Source organism: Rana temporaria, chromosome 9 (assembly GCF_905171775.1).
Source record: "Rana temporaria chromosome 9, aRanTem1.1, whole genome shotgun sequence".
Classification (NCBI taxonomy): domain Eukaryota; kingdom Metazoa; phylum Chordata; class Amphibia; order Anura; family Ranidae; genus Rana; species Rana temporaria.
In genome coordinates this window covers 113,098,379-113,118,263 of record NC_053497.1, presented here as the reverse complement: position 1 = coordinate 113,118,263, position 19,885 = coordinate 113,098,379, and the positions used below count along the sequence as shown (strand labels likewise).

General features: G+C 42.9%; 1 protein-coding gene across 2 annotated transcripts in view; it reads left to right on the top strand.

Moving 5' to 3' along the window:
- Nucleotides 1-13,117: 13,117 nt before the first annotated feature.
- Nucleotides 13,118-19,885, top strand: part of ADAMTSL2 (ADAMTS like 2) — a 128,694-nt gene continuing 121,926 nt past the window's right edge. The window contains exons 1-2 of one of the 2 annotated variants that reach the window (XM_040324163.1): nucleotides 13,118-13,265; nucleotides 13,390-13,501. The gene's annotated coding sequence lies outside the window, so the exon portion shown is untranslated. The remainder of the gene's footprint in view (nucleotides 13,266-13,389; nucleotides 13,502-19,885) is intronic. The other variant, XM_040324164.1, reaches the window with a different exon arrangement.

The window sequence follows — 19,885 nt, the reverse complement described above, 5'->3', positions numbered from 1 at the left end:
TCTTTTTCCTTTTCCTTTCCCTTTATCTCATATGGTTACCCCTCCCTTGCTTTGTCCTCTGACCCCCACCTTCCCCCCCCGGAGAGAGGGGGAGCGAGAAGGAGAAGAGAAAAAAAAAGGGGGAGGGGAGGGAACTAAACCCACCCCCCTCCCCTGCTATATTAATAAAGTGCTCCGTGCGCGTTTACCCCATGTCTTATCTTTTAAACGTTCCCTGTGACTTCTAAGTGTTACTATTTTAGGGGGACAGAAAAAATATCCCCTTTAACCTCAAAATCTCCTCGTGAGAAGAGGAAGAAAAAAAATAAGAAAACACCCCACCAAAGGGAGGGGGGAGGGGACTAAGCCCTCCCTCCCTCCCCTACTATATTATTTAAAGTGTTTTGTGCACATTTTCCCATGTCTTATCCTTTAATTGTTTCTATTTTAGGGGGGCATAAAATATCCCCTTTTTGCCTCAAAATCTCCTCGTGAAAACCCCCCCCGCCCCTCCCCTTTCTCCCCCCCTCCTCTCCCCCCCCCCCCCCCCCCCCCCCCGGGAAGGGGGAACCCACTACTCCCGAATTAAACTGGACAAACCAAAATTCCCTGAGTATTATCTTCCCTACTCATGTAATCTACATAAACCAGGGATTGTCTAAACTCCGCCCAACCCCTCCAAGTCCCAACCTCTTCCTGGTTAGGTTCCCTTTGTTGGGATATTTCCTCCTCCATATTTCTTGTCCTTTCTACCTCCCTCAACCATTCCTGTATCTACGGGGCTTGCTTTTCCTTCCACCTTTTCGGGATCACTGTCTTCGCTGCATTTAATAGGATTGGGATAATTGCTGTTTTGTATTTCTTCCTAGGGATAGCTATCGCATGGAACAGACATTGCCAGGGGTCCAGACCGATCTCGATTCCACTGATCTCCTTGATTTATTCTAATATTTGTATCCAATATAACTGGATTTTAGGGCACTACCACCAAATATGGGCATGGGTTCCCACTCCTCCACACTCCCTCCAACATAGAGGTGACACGTGGGGGTTTATCATGTGTAATTTTGATGGAACATAATACCACTTAATTAACAATTTAAAGTCCATTTCTTTTATCCGTGTATCTACAGATGTAGATACATTCCCACGATGTAGCATTCCCACGATGTAGTCCATTTTAGATAAAATTTATTGTCTTTCCCCGGGGGAAATAGTTGTTTCCTGTTAAGGGCATTAAGGTACACCTATTTAGTGGCAAATGACTATACCGTATCCAACAAAAGTGAGTACACCCCTCACATTTTTGTAAATATTTTATTATATCTTTTCATGTTACATCACTGAAGACATGTCACTTTGTTACAATGTAAAGAACTAAGTGTACAGCTTGTATAACGTAAATGTGCTGTCCCCTCAATCTAACTCAACACGCAGCCATTAATGTCTAAACCGCTGGCAACAAATGTTAGTTACAAAAAAACAAAATAAATCTGCGCTATTGTGATGGTGAGCAAGCTACACACAATCCAGTGAGTGACAGAAAGCAAACAAAAGAAACTACAAAAAATGTTAGCGCCTTAGAAGTGATAAAAGGTAAGAAGACACTGATGGTCTATGTCAAACACCCATTAAGTGGTGTAAACAAATATAAGTCCATATAAATCATCATAAACCCCAATGGATGAACTGGTAAGTATTAATTAAAAAGACACTGATTGTCTATATCCAACACCAATTGAGCAGTGTACACAGGTGTGAGTTCATGTGAATAAACGTAAACCTTGATGGATGAGTTAACCAATTCCAACAGTTATTATTCTAAACCCACCTGTGATTCTTAAACCTTCGGCATATGTAGTGATAATACCCACCACCAGAGGGGGAGCGCTTATTAGATATATTGAACCAAGTGAGCATATACTCAAAGGGTCAATAAGGAAATAGGAGGAAAATGAAAGGCACATAGTGTGATTCCGTACACAACATGGAATGTTTAATGCCGGTTAAAAATACTTACAGTTGGTTGAATAAAAAAGTACATCAATGTAGAAATGTGCATGGCAGCAGTAGAGACCGACGCGTTTCGCAACAACTTGCATCGTCAGTTATTCAACCAACTGTAAGTGTTTTTAACCGGCATTAAACATTCCATGTTTGTACGGAATCACACTATGTGCCTTTCATTTCCTCCATGTACCCTGGGTATGGTTTTATCTTGCAAGAGTCATCTCCAAGTTGATGATACCTCCCTCATCTGTTATCGAGTGAAGACTTCATTTTATCCTGTTGATCGCACACTTGGTCTCTGTTGGTACATCTTTCATCTACATCTACATACCTTCAGCCTTATTGACCCTTTGAGTATATGCTCACTTGGGTTCAATATATCTGGTAAGCCTCCCCCTCTGGTGGTGGGTATTATCACTACATGCTTAGTTTAGGAATCACTGTGGGTTTGAAATAATAACTGTCGGAATTGGTTCACTCATCTATCAAGTTTACGTTTATTCACATGAACTCACGCCCTGTGTACACTGCTCAATTGGTGTTGGATATATAGACAATCAGTGTCTTTTTATCAATACTTACCAGTTCATCTATTGGGTTTATGATGATTTATATGGACAACCACTTAATGGAGTGTTTGACATAGACCATCAGTGTCTTCTTACCTTTATCATTTTCTAAGCGCTACATTTTTTGTATTTTTTTTTTCTAACAAATGTTAGTTCACCCTTAAGTGAAATGTCCAAATGGGGTCAAAATGTCAATATTTTGTGTGACCACCATTATTTCTCAGCACTGCCCTTAACCCTCTTGGGCATGGAGTTCACCAGAGCGTCATAGGTTGCCACTGGGAGTCCTCTTCCACTCCTCCTAACGACATCATGGAGCTGGTGGATGTTAGAGACCTTGCACTCCTCCACCTTCCATTTGAGGATGCCCCACAGATACTCAAAAGGGTTAAGGTCTGGAGACATACTTGGCCAGTCCATCATCTTTACATTCAGCTTTTTTTGCAAGGTAGTGTGTTTGGGGTCATTATCATGTTGGAATACTGCGGCCCAGTCTCCGAAGGGAGGGGATCATGCTTGGCTTCAGTATGTCACAGTACATGTTGGCATTCATGGTTCCCTCAATGAACTGTAGCACAACAGTGCTGGCAGCACTCATTCTGCCCCAGACCATGACACTCCCACCACCATGCTTGACTGTAGGCTAGACACACTTGTCTTTGTACTCCTCACCTGGTTGTAGCCACAAACTTGACACCATCTGATCCAAATAAGTTTATCTTGGTCTCATCAGACCACAGGACATACACTGCTCAAAAAAATTAAAGGAACACTTTTGAATTAGAACTCCTGGGATATTGATCTGGTCAGTTAAGTAGCAGAGGGGGAGGGGTGTATACAGAGGGGTTGTTAATCAGTTTTAGCTGCTTTGCTGTTAATTGAAATAAACAACAGGTGCACTAGATGGGCAACAATGAGACGCCCTCCAAAACAGGAATGTTTTTTCAGATGGAGATGTCTGACATTTTTCTTTCCTACTCATCTTTTCTGACTAGTTTGCATTTGGCTAGGGTCAGTGTCACTACTGGTAGCACAAAGCGATACTTGGACCCTATAAAGGTTGCACAGGCAGTCCAACTCCTCCAGGATGGCACATCAATACGTGTCATTGGCAGAAGGTTTGCCTTGTCTCCCAGCACAGTCTCAAGAGCATGGAGGAGATTCCAGGAGACAGGCAGTTACTCTAGGAGAGCTGGACAGAGCCTTAGAAGGTCCTTAACCCATCAGCAGGACCGGTATCTGCTCCTTTGTGCAAGGGGGAACAGGATGAGCACTGCCAGAGCCCTACAAAATGACCTCTAGCAGGCCACTGGTGTGAATGTCTCTGACCAAACAATCAGAAACAGACTTCATGGGGGTGGCCTGAGGGCCCGACGTCCTCTAGTGTGCTCTGTGCTCACTGCCAGACACTGTGGAGCTTGATTGGCATTTTTCCATTGAACACCAGAATCGGCAGTCTGCCACTGGTGCCCCATGCTTTTCACAGATGAGAGCAGGTTCACCCTGAGCATATGTGACAGACGTGAAAGGGTCTGGAGAAACCGTAGAGAACTTTTATGCTGCCTGTCAACATCGTTCAGCATAACCGGTTTGGTGGTGGGTCAGTGATGTCTGGGGAGGCATTATTCATGGAGGGACGCACAGACCCTCTACAGGCTACACCAATGACACCCTGACTTGCCATTAGGTATTAGGATGAAATCCTTGGACCCATTGTCAGACCCTATGCTGGTGCATGGGGTCCTACTGGTGCACGACAATGCCCAGCCACATGTGGCGAGAGCATGCAGCAAGTTCCTGGAGGATGAAGAAATTGATACCATTGAATGCCCCCCCCCCCCCGCTCACCTGACCTAAATCCAAAAGAACACCTCTGGGACATATGTTCGGTCCATCCGGTGCCCGCCAGGTTGCAATCTCAGTCTGTTCAGGGGCTCAGTGATGCTCTGGTCCAGATCTGGAGCAAATACCCCAGGACCACCGTCCGTCGTCTCATTAGGAGCATGCACTGATGTTGTCAGGCATGCATACAAGCACTTGGGGGGGGGGGGGGGGGGCATACAAACTACTGAGGACCATTTTGAGTTGTTGCAATGAAATTTCAGCAAAATGGACTAACTTGCTGCCAAATTTTTTCATTTTGAGTTCAGCCCTCTGTAGGTGGATAATTTTCATCTCCATCAAATGTTGAGCCATCCTTTCATTCCTAACACATTACCCAGTCCATATCAGTATAAATATCCAGCATGAGATTGTTGAATGTTAAGATCTGATATGTTTTCAAAGTGTTCTTAATTTTTTTGAGCAGTGTAGTTCCAGTATCCATGTTTTTAGTCTGCTTGTCTTCAGCAACGGTTTGTGGGCTTTCTTGTGCATCATCTTTAAGGACCAGTTCACACCGGATGCAGTTCCGTGCAGTTCTGTTTTTTTCTGCATCAATACAGTCAAGTCTGCGTCAGTTGCTGCACCGGACCATGACTGGAAACTAACCAGAAACTGACTGCATGGTGTGAACTAGAAGCCCATTCGAATACATGGAAACACTGTGCAATGCATGTTTTAGTGCAGAAAAAATGCGCACAGAATCTGAACGAAACTGTGTCTGTGTGTGAAAACTAGGCCCTAAAAGAGGTTTCCTCTGGACAACAAGCCATGCAGATCAATTTGATGCAGTGTGCGGCGTATGGTCTGAGGCACTGACAGGCTGACCCCCCACCTGGCAGCACTCACCATGTCTATTTTCCCAAAGACAACCTCTGGGGTATGAGCTGAGCACGCACACTTAACTTCTTTGGTCGACCCATGGACGAGGCCTGCTCTGAGTGAAACCTGATCCTGTTAACTGATGTATGGTCTTGGCCACCGTGCTGAAGCTCAGTTCCAGGGTCTTGGCAATCTTCCTATAGACTAGGCCATCTTTATGTCGACCAACAATTATTTCTTACAGATCCTCAGAGAGTTCTTTGCCATGAGGCGCCATGTTGAACTTCCAGTGACCAGTATGACTGAGGAGCGATAACACTAAATTTAACACACCTGCTCCCCATTCACACTTGAGAACCTGTAACGCTAACGAGTCACATGACTCGTGACTAATGGCTAATTGGGCCCAATTTTGACATTTTCACTTAAGGGTGTACTCACTTTGTTGCCAGCAGTTTAGACATGAATGGCTGTGTGTTTCGTTATTTTGAGGGGACAGCAAATGTACACTGTTATTCAAGCTGTACACTCACTACTTTACATTGTAGCAAAGTGTAATTTCTTCAGTGTTGTCACATGAAAAGATATAATAAAATATTTATAAAAATGTGAGGTGTACGCACTTTTGTGAGATACTGTATATGATATAGATTTCCTTTGATGGCATTGTATCGGTTTTGTATTTATTGGAGACCCATGGTCAATAGTTGGATTGCAAATGGTATCCTTACACAGCTCTGTATTGTTGCTATCCTTTGCCTGTACGTATTGGAGAATAAAAATATTTGAAATGTAAAAAAAAAGACAGAAGTTACATCAGAACTCAAATGATTCATTTAGAAGCAAAAGTTACAGAAGTGTTTTCAAAATGGAAACAGTTTTGGGCTAGTAAAATATACAGTATCTATGTATATGTGTGTGTGTGTGTGTGTGTATGTATGTATATGTGTATGTATATATATATATGTATATTATGTAGTTTAAAAACATAGAAAAACTTTACACATACAAAACACTGACCCAATGCAATTATAGTTTTATTTTTAACTCTTTGTTTTCCTAAAAAGTCCAGCTTGTGAATTCCTCCATAACCTGCCTGTAATGATTACTAAAACTGTGTTCTGTCCATGCATTATACTCCGCTAGGAAATTATAATGAGGGGAAATTATACCATTTGGCAAGCGCTGAATAGGTTTCTTGTTTGAGAAAGGCAATCCCTAATAAAGACAGGGAAAGGACTTTCGTTGGCTCAAACTTCTCATTCTGACCCAATTTATTCTTCCGCTTTTTCATTTTATAAATCTTTGTCCATTTTCCACTATTGATTTTTTTTTTGCTTTAGTTTTGAATGTCTGCTTTTCTCCATTTTGGTTTTATACTTTAGTTTGGCAATTCCATTTTCAGTTGCTGCTTCGAACAGAAAAAATTATTAGATTTATTGGGAAGAAGTTGATCATCAGACTGAGACTGAGTGTAAAGCAGGGCCATAAATTAAATGAAACCTTTATTGAGGCTGCCATTGCTGTTCTTCCTTCTGGAAATGTAGTTTGATTGGCTGTTATGCTGATTCTATCCCTTCAGTTCTGACTGGAATCAGTATGCAGATCAGGAAAGTCGGTAAAAAGTCCACAAAATCCACTTTCTCTAGGTTAATTAATGTATTGAAGCCACAGGGGGGCAGCATTTGTAGTCAGCAATGGCCACTGTGTCTCTCAGGAAAGGTTCCCTTTAAAATCAGAATTAATTATTGTAATACACAGTTTGACAGGGAAGGGAACAAACTTAAAAGATCTTTATTAATGTTTATCACGATGATGATACTAAATTGCTTCATAAATTAGACAGCTTTTGTGATTCATGATTATATGTGTGTGTGTATATGTAGGCCACTAGCACTGGTGGGAATGACAGCAGCAGATGTTGCAGCCACCTGTGAGCGGCTAGCTGTGGCCGCCGAGCACTGTACAGGTCAGTGGTAGCCTCAGCTGTACAGGTCAGCTATCCATGGCTGTCCACAGAGCCAGTGATTACCTGCTTTAAAAACTCTTCAGAAAAGGCAGCTCCCATAATTTGATCAGGGGCTCTGGGCTTCAGCAAAAGGGGCAGCCTCCAGCCAGAAGAAACAGGAGCAATGCTGGATACAATTTATAGCACACGCTAATGTTGGTAGCATAATTATTAATGTGGAATGTATGTTCCTTGCTGAAGAACATTATTATTAAGTTGCTTTGGGTAATGATCAAAGCATACCTAAGCATAGGTTAGAAGGTGATTGGTTTTGCTTCAGAATTGAGACTCATTTTGCCATCTCTAGCTTTCGTAAATAAATCTCATGGTGTCACATGCTAATCAGCTAAATAACTCAAAATACCTGTAAAGGTTTCCTGAGCTTTTAAATGGTCTCTGTCTGGTTCAGTAGGTTACACAATCATGGGTAAGACTGCTGACTTGACAGTTGTCCAGAAGACAGTCCACAAGAACGGTAAGTCACAAAAGGTCATCGCTAAAGAAACTGGCTGTTCACTGAGTGCTGTACCCAAGCATAATAATGGAAAGTTGAGTGGAAGGAAAAAGTGTGGGAGAAAAAGGTGCACAAGCAACTGGGATAAACGCAGCCTTGAGAAAATTGTGAAGCAAAAGCTATTCAAGAATTTGGGGGAGATTCCACAAGGAGCAGACTATGGCTGGGGTCAGTGCTTCAAGAGCCACCACACACACACGTATCGAGGACATGGGCTACAACTGTCGTATTCCTTGTGTCAAGCCACGCCTGAACCAGAGACAACATCAGAAATGTCTTACCGGGGCAAAGGAGAAAAGTACTGTACTGTTGCTCAGTGGTCTAAAGTCCTCTTTTGCACTTCATTTGGAAATCAAGTCCCCAGAGTCTGGAGGAAGAATGGAGAGACAGAGAAACCAAGTTGCATGAGGTCCAGTGTGAAGTTCCATAGTCAGTGATGATTTGGGGAGCCATGTCATCTGCTGGTGTTGGTGCACTGTGTTTTATCAAGACCAAAGTCAGCGCAGCCCTCTTTCAGGAAATTCTAGAGCACTTTATACTGTCCTCCGCTGACCAGCTTTATGGAGATGCTGATTTCATTTTCCAGCAGGACTTGGCACCTGCCCACACTGCCAAAAGTACCAGTACCTGGTTTAATTATCATGGTATCACTGTGCTTGATTGGCCAGCAAACTCACCTGACCTAAACCCCATAGAGAATCTGTGGGGTATTGTCAAGAGGAAAGTGAGAGACACCTGACCAACAATGCAGACAAGCTAAAGGCCGCTATCATGCAACCTGGGCTTCCATTACCCCTCAGTAGTGCATCGATGCAACGCTGCATTGATGCAGTAATTAATGCAAAAGGAGCCTTGACCAAGTATTGAGTGAATACTATACTGTGCGTGGACATTACTTTTCAGTAAGCCAACATTTTTGTATTAATAATCCTTTTTGTTTTTTATTGGCCTTATGTAATTTTATATAATATTATTTTCTGAGATACAGCATTTTGTGTTTTTTCACTAGCTATAAACCATAATTATCAAAATTAAAAGAAAGAAATGCTTGAAATATATCACTGTGTGTAATTAATCTATATAATATATGAGTTTCACTTTTGAATTTAATTCCTGAATTAATTAACTAACTAATTAACAAATTAACTTTTTGACGATATTCACATTTTTTCTAGATGAACCTGTAAATTCAAGCAATAGTTTTTTTTTGACAATCCAATATAAGCTTAATTGAAAAAATCTCCTTTTAATGTTGCGAGTTTTGCCTGTCTGCTGGCCATCTCTTTCCACAACTTCCTGGATTGCCTGCATGCTTTTGCAGCTTCTCTTCTGCGCTTTAGATTTAATTTCTAAAAAACACATATCCCATGTTACCTAGATGCCTGCAAGCAATGATTCCTGTAATGACTCTGCCTCCTGAAAACTACTCTTTTCGTATACAAAAACAATAGAAACTTTGGCTAGAGATATAATATAGATATAAGATATAATTTACTCTTTTGAATAAAGGACACTGATGTTGTTATGTAATGTTGCGGTTTATATAAATACTAAACATTTTGATAATCACCCCAAAACCCTAACCCACAGCTAAGAAACTATTAAAATAATACTATTTTGCCATATCCCCTCAGAGGAACCAATGAGTAGAATTATAAAATAAAAGAATAGAAATATCAAATCAAATATTACAATATTATCCTGAAATTGTATCTGATCATATCAGGGTTTCATATTTTGGTGGTAAGCAGTGGCTGTTCGTCCATAGAGGGCGCTGGAGCGCCGCCCCCTCTGGCTCTCACCGCCACTGAGTGAAATAACATAGATTCATGCATTGCACGAATCTATGTTATTTTCGCCGCTGCAGCTGTTATTCAGATGGTCGGCGCTCAATGTCCGGCCATCTGAATAACGCCAGCTGGTTGGCTGTAGGGAAATGTCTATCAAAGCCAGCGGCTCTGATGGGCTTTCCCAATACAGCCCGGAAGCTTATTCTCGGAGCGCACAGACTGTACGCCCCTTGAATAAGATGACAGGCGTCTCAGCCAATCAGGTTGGCCGGTTCTGGCTACCAGTAACCTGAGACGCCTGTCAGTCATCGAGGGCGGGAGAAGACATCGTGGGACGTGGATGCCTAAAACCAGTAAGGTAAGTGCCGGGCGGAGGGGGGAGAAAGCAATTTACAGGGCACAGTGGGGACAATTGGCACAGTGGTGACCATTAAAGGGCACAGTGGTGACAATGTATGGCACAGTGGCTGCGTTTAATGGCATGGCACAGTGGTGACAATGTATGGCACAGTGGCTGCGTTTAATGGCATGGCACAGTGGTGACAATGGATGGCACAGTAGCTGCGTTTAATGGCATGGCACAGTGGTGACAATGGATGGCACAGTGACTGCGTTTAATGGCATGGCACAGTGGTGACAATGTATGGCACAGTGGCTGCGTTTAATGGCATGGCACAGTGGTGAAAATGCATGGCACAGTGGTGACAATGGATGGCACAGTAGCTGCGTTTAATGGCATGGCACAGTGACTGCGTTTAATGGCATGGCACAGTGGTGACAATGTATGGCACAGTGGCTGCGTTTAATGGCATGGCACAGTGGTGACAATGGATGGCACAGTGACTGCGTTTAATGGCATGGCACAGTGGTGCGAATTGATGGCACAGTGGCTGCGTTTGATGGCATGTAACAGTGGCTGCGTTTGATGGCATGTAACAGTGGCTGCGTTTGGGCACAGTGAGACTGCAATTTTTTTTTTTTTTTGCGCCCCCCCAAAAATTTTGAGCACCAGCCGCCACTGGTGGTAAGTGTAATCTGAAATGTGCAGAGAAATTCAGGAGTAAAGTATTTTTGTTAGCTTTTGATGGGTCATTCTGGAGGAAGTGATACCCTGGTGGTGAATCTAATCATAATGGTAGGTAGAAGGCTGTGATATCCAGGTGGACAGTGTAATCAGAAAGGTATAAAGAAGATCAGGAGTATTTTCTACCATACTAAAGGTCATGCTGGAGAGTTTCCTATTACAGTGTTGAGGGTAATCAGAAAGTTGTAGTAGATATGTCAGAAGCAGAGAAATTTTTCCTGTGCAGAATAAAAGGTAAGTGAAATCATAAAAGTAAAGAGAAGGTCAGAGGCAGATTTATTGTCTATCTCATGGAAGGTCATGATGGAGGCCCATGTTGGACATGTTGGCGAGTGTAATCAGGTAGGGAGAAATAAGGACATTAGCAAAAACTTCAAATTTTTAACTAGCCTCTAATGAGACTTTGTCAGCAACCACACAGATTGCACAAAAAGCATCTGTGAGAAATATGTCATACACATAACAAAGCAAACATGTCTGGACAGGACAGGATAATACTCCTTATTGGGTAAAGAGAAGGATACCTTTGAGGATTGATGACTGGCTGCTGCCATTTTGTCCTTTACCTCTGTTGTATGTGGGCTTGCCTCTCTCCCTATTGCAAGATGAGTCCATCTGTTGGATGCCTCCTGAGGATCATAGATCGAGACAAAGTTGCATACTGGTGTGATACCTCCCTGATGAAGAACATGTTATAACTTCTGTTTGAACTGCGTTGGATAATTGTAGTTGAAAATTTAACTGAGGGAAATTACATCTCTGACAGCAAACGACTGGTTATACCACTAAACATCAAGTATACTTATGTGAATGTAGAATCCTCTGTTATTTGTATGACATATTCTACAGCAAAAAAACAGCTATTAATATGCCACAAGTCTTGTGTTGGATGTTTTATGATGTGATTTACAAAATAAAGTTACAAGCTTTGTAATTTTTTACTAAAATGTTTCTCTCTTTGTGTAATCTGTGCTGTTTGCCGACAAAGTCCCATTAGAGGCTAGTTAAAAATTTGACGTTTATGGTACACAGAGATGGTGGCAACCAATACCTACATTTCGAAGTGGCTATTACATTATTCTTTATAAGGACAGCGAGCAAAGTGTTTTATACCTAATGGAAGACCAGGTTGGACACATGTAATATCCCCATGGTGAGTCTAATTAGAAAGGTAGAGAGCAAGTATTTTCTACCTTTTAGAAGGTTAGGTTGAAAGTTGTAATGTTCCTGAGGTGAGTGTTATCCAACGGTAGAGCAAGTGTTAGGAGAAGAATATTTTCTACCTTATGGAGGGTCATGTTTGAAAGTGGGATGTCCTTGTGGCATTGTATCAGAAAGGTAGAGGGAAAGTCGAGAATAGCATATTTTCTACCTTACAGAGGGTCATGTTGGAGGGTGGGATGTCCTGGTGGTGAGAGTAGTCACAAAGGTAGGGGGAAAGTTGAGAATAGTGTATTTTCTACCTTACAGAGGGTCATGTTGGAAAGTGAGATGTCCTGGTGGTGAGTGTAGTCACAAAGGTAGAGGGAAAGTCGAGAATAGCATATTTTCTACCTTACAGAGGGTCATGTTGTGAGGTGGGATGTCCTGGTGGTGAGAGTAGTCACAAAGGTAGAGGGAAAGTTGAGACTAGTGTATTTTCTACCTTATAGAGGGTCATGTTGGAGGGTGGGATGTCCTGGTGGTGAGAGTAGTCACAAAGGTAGAGGGAAAGTTGAGACTAGTGTATTTTCTACCTTACAGAGGGTCATGTTGGAAAGTGAGATGTCCTGGTGGTGAGTGTGTCAGAAAGGTAGAGGTAAGTGGAGAATGGCGTATTTTCCACCTTACAGAGGGGTCACATTGGAGGGCGTGATATCCCAGAGTTACTGTAGGTGTAATGAACAGGTAGAGAGAAGGTCAGGAACAGACTATTTTCTACCCAATGATTTTTAATGCCTTGTTGCTATAGTGAACATCTTACAGCTCCAAATGACCAATTTATTTTTTGCTCCAAAGAATAGATAATATTTCAGCCCGTGAGTATGCTTACAGTAACAATTTTGCAATCTTCGACATGTCTGTAAGAATCCAGTCTATTAATCAGCTAGTAATATTTTTTCAGGTCAGGTAAAAACTAAAGGGAAGGGATAAATATTTAATCTTCTTAGTTTTTGGTAACTTATTTTTTTACACATTTCCAGAAAGTCTGCAAAATGCCTCAACTGCTGGAAGTCCTGGTAGTGGTTAATGCCTTTGTTTATAGGTGACGTCAAAGCTGACAGCAAGACAGACTTAAACAAAAAGATAAAGACACTACAAGGAATAGGAAGAGGGGATGTTCAGCTGGGATGGAGGGTGAAAGCAAAGGGATGGAGGGGAGGGTGTTTTTTTCTCTTTTTAGAAAAGGGAGGGGGAGCACTCATGGAAGGAGGAGGGGGTTATTATAGAGACTAAATGATTGCAAAAAAATGATGAAGGAGGAGAAAGGACAGGAGGCTGTAGTGAGTGTGTGAAGTGTGAATTCCTGGACAGCAGCTATAAAACCTGCACAGGCAACCGGCAGCAGCAGTGACCGCAACCGCCAGGAGAGAAGACAGTCACTCAGGGACAAACAGGACAGAGCAAGGTAGTTAAAGGGGCCAGACCCTGTCACAGTCCAGTTCATCAAAGTTCTCCTAAGGTCTGTGTATCATCAGGATAACAGTTAATTGTAGATTTTGCCATTCATTTTCTAATGTTATATCTTTCAGACAGCTGGGACTTGCTGTGTCACCTTCCGTCAATCATTCTGGTTGTCAACTGCATCACCGGATCGATACCTCTGTAACCTGGGATATCCATTACTCTTCAGAACACTGTCAGGTAAGGTACTCACTACAAATATTATATTAATATTATGTTATAATTATTTGTATTCTTTGATTGTAAAGCTGAATGAGCATGTCACATGTGTATATTATGATACAGCAGCTCAGTGCTTATGTGCAAAGTGCAGTAAGCCACGGAAACCAACCAAATTTGGCTTTACTGACGTCAGTTGAAGGATGAATTCTGAATGGTTGTTATAGATAACTGCACTCCGCACATTGCTTTTTGCCTTTATGAAACCAGCCTGCATGTCTTCTAGTTATCGGAATCAATTTAAATTTAGGTAAATCATTTCAGGCAAAGCTTTCAGAACAAAAGCAAAAATTAAGTTTAGCTTCCAGAAAATATTCAACATTTCGCAGGTTAGTGTGGAATGTGATATTTTGGAAACGACACAAATTTTCCTTGTACTGCGGTCTGAATCGGATCTGTCTAGTGTGTCCCAGCTTGTAATGCTACATTTAGGTGCCAACATTTTCCAATCATTCCTGGGGACACTTTGTTGCATAGACAGGACATGCAAGTACAACTTTATCAGGGAAATGAGCTCTGCACTGCCCTGGTATGACATAACAATGCAGAGCAAGAGTGTAAACTAATATCTGTGTGTATTTTCCCTTTTTTTTGTGCTTTTTAATAAATGCTGACCCAAAACACTACACAGACACAAAATTCACACCAATAAATCAACCACAAATAGCCCTGGTCAGCCCACCATGATTCCTACAGCAAAGCACATGCGACAAGTGTCTCAGCCACCAGCCCTGTGAAATGCCCACAAAGAGCTCCTTCACACGCGCTTCAATCTCTGAAGAACAATCCGTATTTGGATTACTCTTCAGAGATCATTTGACAGGCAGTGAGGAGATGTTATGTTGCGTCCTTAACTATCTGCTTGAACCCCTTGAATTCTCCACTGGCGTGCTGCAACCGATTGCAATGTACTTGGTTGCAGGGTGCATGCAGAGCGACCCCATTCACTTGACTAGAGGGATATTATTCTTGGCGTGGTCACGACATGTGTACATTCCCCAGCTACTGCCTCTACAGCTAAAGGGTGTGGTGGCAAAAGTGCATCTCAGCCATGGGTTTTTAACTGCCCCCAACCGTACGCGTGAATGAGCCCTAACTCTGTTTACAGAATATTAAATAAAAACTCAGAAGGAAGGTAGACCTAAGCTAGCCATGCTATAAGTGAAGTCTGTCCAGTTCCTAATGAAATGGCTAAACTTCAATCCCGGTGTGGCCCTGCTGGCATCACTTCACTTGACATCCATCCATAAATGAGACGGGCAAAACAGTACCTTTATCCAGTCAGATGCAGACACTATTCGGGTAATCTGACAGCCAACATTGCCAGATGTCAGGATACAATAGCCACAGTGGGAGATTCAGCTATCTGCGCTATTTAGCATGGATGGAGGAATCTGTTATATTTCTTTTGTTCAGTACGCAAGCTGAACAAATAAAAATCTATCAGTGTGTGGCCAGCTTAAGTGGACTTTTCAACTTCGCCACAGATGCAGAGGGGTTAATTTACTAAAACTGGAGAGTGCAAAATCTGGTGAAACTGTTCATGGTAGCCAATCAGCTTCTAGCTTCAGCTTGTTCAATTAAGCTTTGAGAAAAACACCTGAAAACTGATTGGTTTCTGTGGTAACTGCACCAGATTTTGTACTCCCAGTTTTAGACCCCCTTTCACACTGAGGAGTTTTTCAGGTGGTTTAGCGCTAAAAATAGCTGCCTAATACCACCTGAAAAACTCCTGCCCTGCAGTCTCAATGTAAAAGCCTGAGTGCTTTCACACTGAGGCAATGCGCTGGCGGGACCGCTCCAAAAGTCCTGCCAGCAGCATCTTTGGAGCGGTGAGAGGAGCGTTGTGTTTACCGCCCCTCCACTGCTCCTTCCCATTGAAAAAAATGGGACACCGCGGCTATACCGCCGGCAATGCGCCTCTGCAGAGGCGCATTGCCGGGTGGTATTAACCTTTTCGGCTGCTAGCGGGGGTTAAACCGGCACCGCTAGTGGCCGTATACCGTGGCACTTCTGACGGTATAGCGCCGCTAAAATAGCGGTGCTATACCGCCACCTCATCTCCCGCCCGGTGTGTAAGGGGCGCCTTAGTAATCAACCCCATTGTTTCTTAGAGAGCATTAACATTTCACATAGATAGTGTTTCATCAATTACAAGACAATCATCAGTACACCACTTGTGGTGTTCTCTGTGATAGGTGTAATGCTTACTATTCTGTATGTATGGATATTGCATAGTAGCACTTTTCTCATTGTGTACAATTTAATTCTGGTATCTGGTCTTATTCTGTATGTTTGGATGCTACACAGTAACCTCTCTCTCGTTCTGTATCCTGGGTGTAATATTCAGTATCTGTTTTATGATGCGTGCCAGGTGTAATTCTCAATATCTTTCTTTATTTTGTATGTACGGATGCTGTTTTTCTGTTTTCTTCATACATGGGTAAATTCTCATTCTCTACCCTTATTAGGCATGTATGGATGGTGCATAGCACCACTTCTCTTTTTCAGTATCTGTCTTTACTCTTCATGTGCACAAGTACCACTTCTCTTGTTGTGAATGCATCTGTGTAAATCTCAGTATGTTTTCTCATTTTTGTTGTATGGACTCTGCTCAGTAGCAATCTCTTGTTCTTTATGCTTGGTGTAAGTCTCAGTATCTGTTCTTGTTCTGTGTGTAGGTACACTGCACAGTAGCATTTTACTTGTTCTGTATAATTGTTAGCTCATGTTCTCAGTCTGTAAATACAGTTGTGTATGCTGGGTGTAATTCTCAGTATAACTGCTTTCACATGGATGGCCGGGGGGCAGTAAACACAGGTGGTTGACCCACAGTTTTACTGCCCCCAACCGCCCACCTACATATTGCAACCACCACCATGCTTTGCATTGCAGTTTGTCAATTCTAATGCTACATGGACAAGTCTTGACAGCTTGTCAGACTCTCTCATGTAAGTAAATGCTAATTCTCACTATAAGCTCTTATTCTATATACATAGACATTGCACAATAACACTTCTTTAGTTCTGTATGCGTTCTGTAATTTTTAATAGCTATTTTACTTATACTACAAGTGTGGAGACTATACTATATCCTTTCTTTTGTTCTGTTTGTTGGGTGTAACTTTCAGAATTGTTTCCCATTCTTTGTTTGAATGCTTTACAATACCACTTTTTTTGTGCTGTATGCTGGGTTAAATTCCCAATATTCATTCTCATTTGGTATGAATAGATGCTGCATATACCACTTCTCTTATTTTGTATGCTGGGTGTAATTCTTAGGGCCAGATTCACAGTGAGAGTACGCCGGCGTATCTACTGATACACCGGCGTACTTTTAAATTTGCCGCGTCGTATCTTTAGTTTGAATCCTCAAACCAAGATACGACGGCTTCTGGCTTCGATCCGACAGGCGTACGGCTTTGGATCGTAGGTGCAATACTTCGGCGCCCGCTGGGTGGAGTTTGCGCCGTTTTCCGCGTTGGGTATGCTAATTAGCTTTTTCCGTCGATCCACGAAGGTACGCGCGGCCGTCGCATTCTCTTACGTCGTCGCTAGTCGGCTTTTCCCGGCGTATAGATAGATTTGCCATGTTAAAGTATGGCCGTCGTTCCCGCGTCAAATTTAGAATTTTTTTTTTTTTTTGCGTAAGTCGTCCGTGAATAGGAAAGGACGTAACTCACGTCTACGTTCAAAAAATGACGTTGGTGCAATGTCATTTCGCGCAAAGCACGGCGGGAAATTTCGAAACGGAGCATGCGCATTTCAATCGGCGCGGGGACGCGCGTCATTTAAATGAATCACGCCCCCCTACCGGCCCAATTTGAAATATGCGCCGAGAAATACACTACGCCGCCGTAACTTACGGCGCAAAATCTTTCTGGATTCGAAATTCCGCCAGGTAAGATACGGCGGCGTAGCGTATCTCTGATACGCTGCGCCAGGGCAATTCTTTGTGAATCTGGCCCTTAGTATCTGCTCATGCTCTGTATGTGCAAGCGCTACTCCGTTAGGAGCCACTGATTAGGATGGGCGCTCTGTTTGTCTCAATCTTTTCCAAAAACCTCAGACCTTCTAAAACAGAGTGTACAAACAATATCACAGGAAATCACTGAAAGTAATTACTTAGTACCCAGTTAGTAGCACTATATCAAAGAAAAAAGACACCAAACCAGGTAGTAAAGACAAACTTAATATATTGTCATCAATATAATTGGTAACTAGGCAATCCTAAATGGATTAAAAATGCTTGATAACACAATTTAGCTCAGGACTTAAAGCTGGGTACACACTTTTAGCATAGCTCCCAACTGTCCCTGATTTGGCGCAATGCCCCTCTTTCCTTCTCATTTGTCCCTCATTTTGTTCTGATCTATATAGTTGTATATAAAATGCACTTTTTATCTTTCAAAACGTGTTTCCCAGTGCTAAACCTTTCATCCAATTCTAAATTGCTGCATTTGTACATTTTAGGAGCCAATATAAAGGAATAATAGTGGTAAAAAAAAGTCCTTGTGGATTTAATCAACCTTTTGGTTTAATTCTCTTTAAGGGGTGTGGTAGGGGCGTGTCTATGCCTACATACATTTTTTTTTGTAGATGTCCCTCATTCCCATCTCAGAAAGTTGGGAGGTATACTTTTAGTAAAACCTGACAGCTCAACCTTAGTCCAGCGATCTCCCCACAGAGCTGTCATGTTCTAACTGGGTAGTGGCCCCCAGGCCAGAACACTCCGATCATCACTCTCTGCCATTGGCTGAGGGGCTGGTCGGCTGCTGGTTTTCCAGCCATGCATGTCTGACAGAAGCCAGCCAAACATACACTGAATGTTGGACTTTTTTTTTTTTTTAACCAGGTCTTGTCGATTCAACCCGTATGTACGCTGGCTTAAGCGTAGGAACATTTGCCATCCAGTTCAGCATAAACAGTAGCAAAGCCACCTCAAGTGCTGTAGTGAGCACTAGTAAAGTTTTTAACTACTTGCCTACAGGACACTTTTACCCCCTTCCTGCCCAGGCCAATTTTCAGCTTTCAGAGCTGTCGCACTTTGAATGACAAGTGCACGGTCATGCAACTCTGTATCCAAACAACATTTTTATCATTATTTTTATGAGACAGATAGAGCTTTCTTTTGGTTGTATTTATTCACCATCTGGATTTTTTATTTAAGTATTTCTTTGTTTCTGTTATAACATTTTGTAAATAGGTAATTTTTCTCCTAGACTGATGTGCACTTGAAAAGGCTGAACTGATGGGCACTATATGCTGCACTGATGAGGTGACAATGATAGGCACTGATGAGAAGGCACTAATATACAGCACTGATGTACACTGATAGGCGGCACTGATGAGCACTGATAGGCAGCATGAATAGATGGCACTGATTGGCATCACTTCTGGGCACTGACTGACATCACTGCTGGGCACTGTTGGGGCTGCTCTTATAATTAGGGCACTGATAATCAGTGCCCCTGATTATCTTTTACAGATTCTCCCCTCGTGAGGAATGCTTCTAATCGGCTCTCCTCTTCTCTTACAATGTCAGTTTGAGGAAAAGAATGCAGATAACTGGCATTTCCTTGTTTACATGTGATCGGACACAGCTGATCAATGGGGTAAAGAGCCTTGTCATCGGCTCTTTAGCGAGATCACTGATGTGCTGTGTCCCACATCAGAAGGCTGCGGGGGAAGGAGAGGGGGCAGAATTACTGCGGATATAGAGTGCAGTATGGATTGAGTACACTTGGTGTCCTGCTCTTAGTGGCTCAGTCCCTGCTATAGGCAAATGGCACTCTCACCAGTCCCTGGGATGCTAAGGTGACATCTTGCTGTAGAAGAGGGGGACCCCTTGGTCTCTCCACAAAGGCCTCCGGTGATCAGCGATGGGAAACAGAGGGTGAGTGGATCTCTATGGCAGCCAGGGCCGTTTGAAGGAATTTGGGGGCCACAAGCAAAATGGACATAGAGGCCCCCCAACACCCCCCCCCCTGCACGCACACAAAGCCTACAGGAACCACAGCATAGCGATACAGTTTAAGTTCACCCACACTCACAGACTGGTGCCCCTATCACAGACCTGGTGCCACTATCACAGATTGGTGCCTCCATCACAGACTGGTGCCCCATCACAGACTGGTGCCCCATCACAGACTGACCCCCCATCACAGACTGACCCCCCTCATCAACAGACTGACCCCCCCTCATCACAGACTGACCCCCCATCACAGACTGACCCCCCCCCCCCCCCATCACAGACTGGTGCCTCTATCACAGACTGATCCCCATCACAAACTGGTGCCCCATCACAGGACTGACCCCCCATCACACTGGTGCCCCCATCATAGAC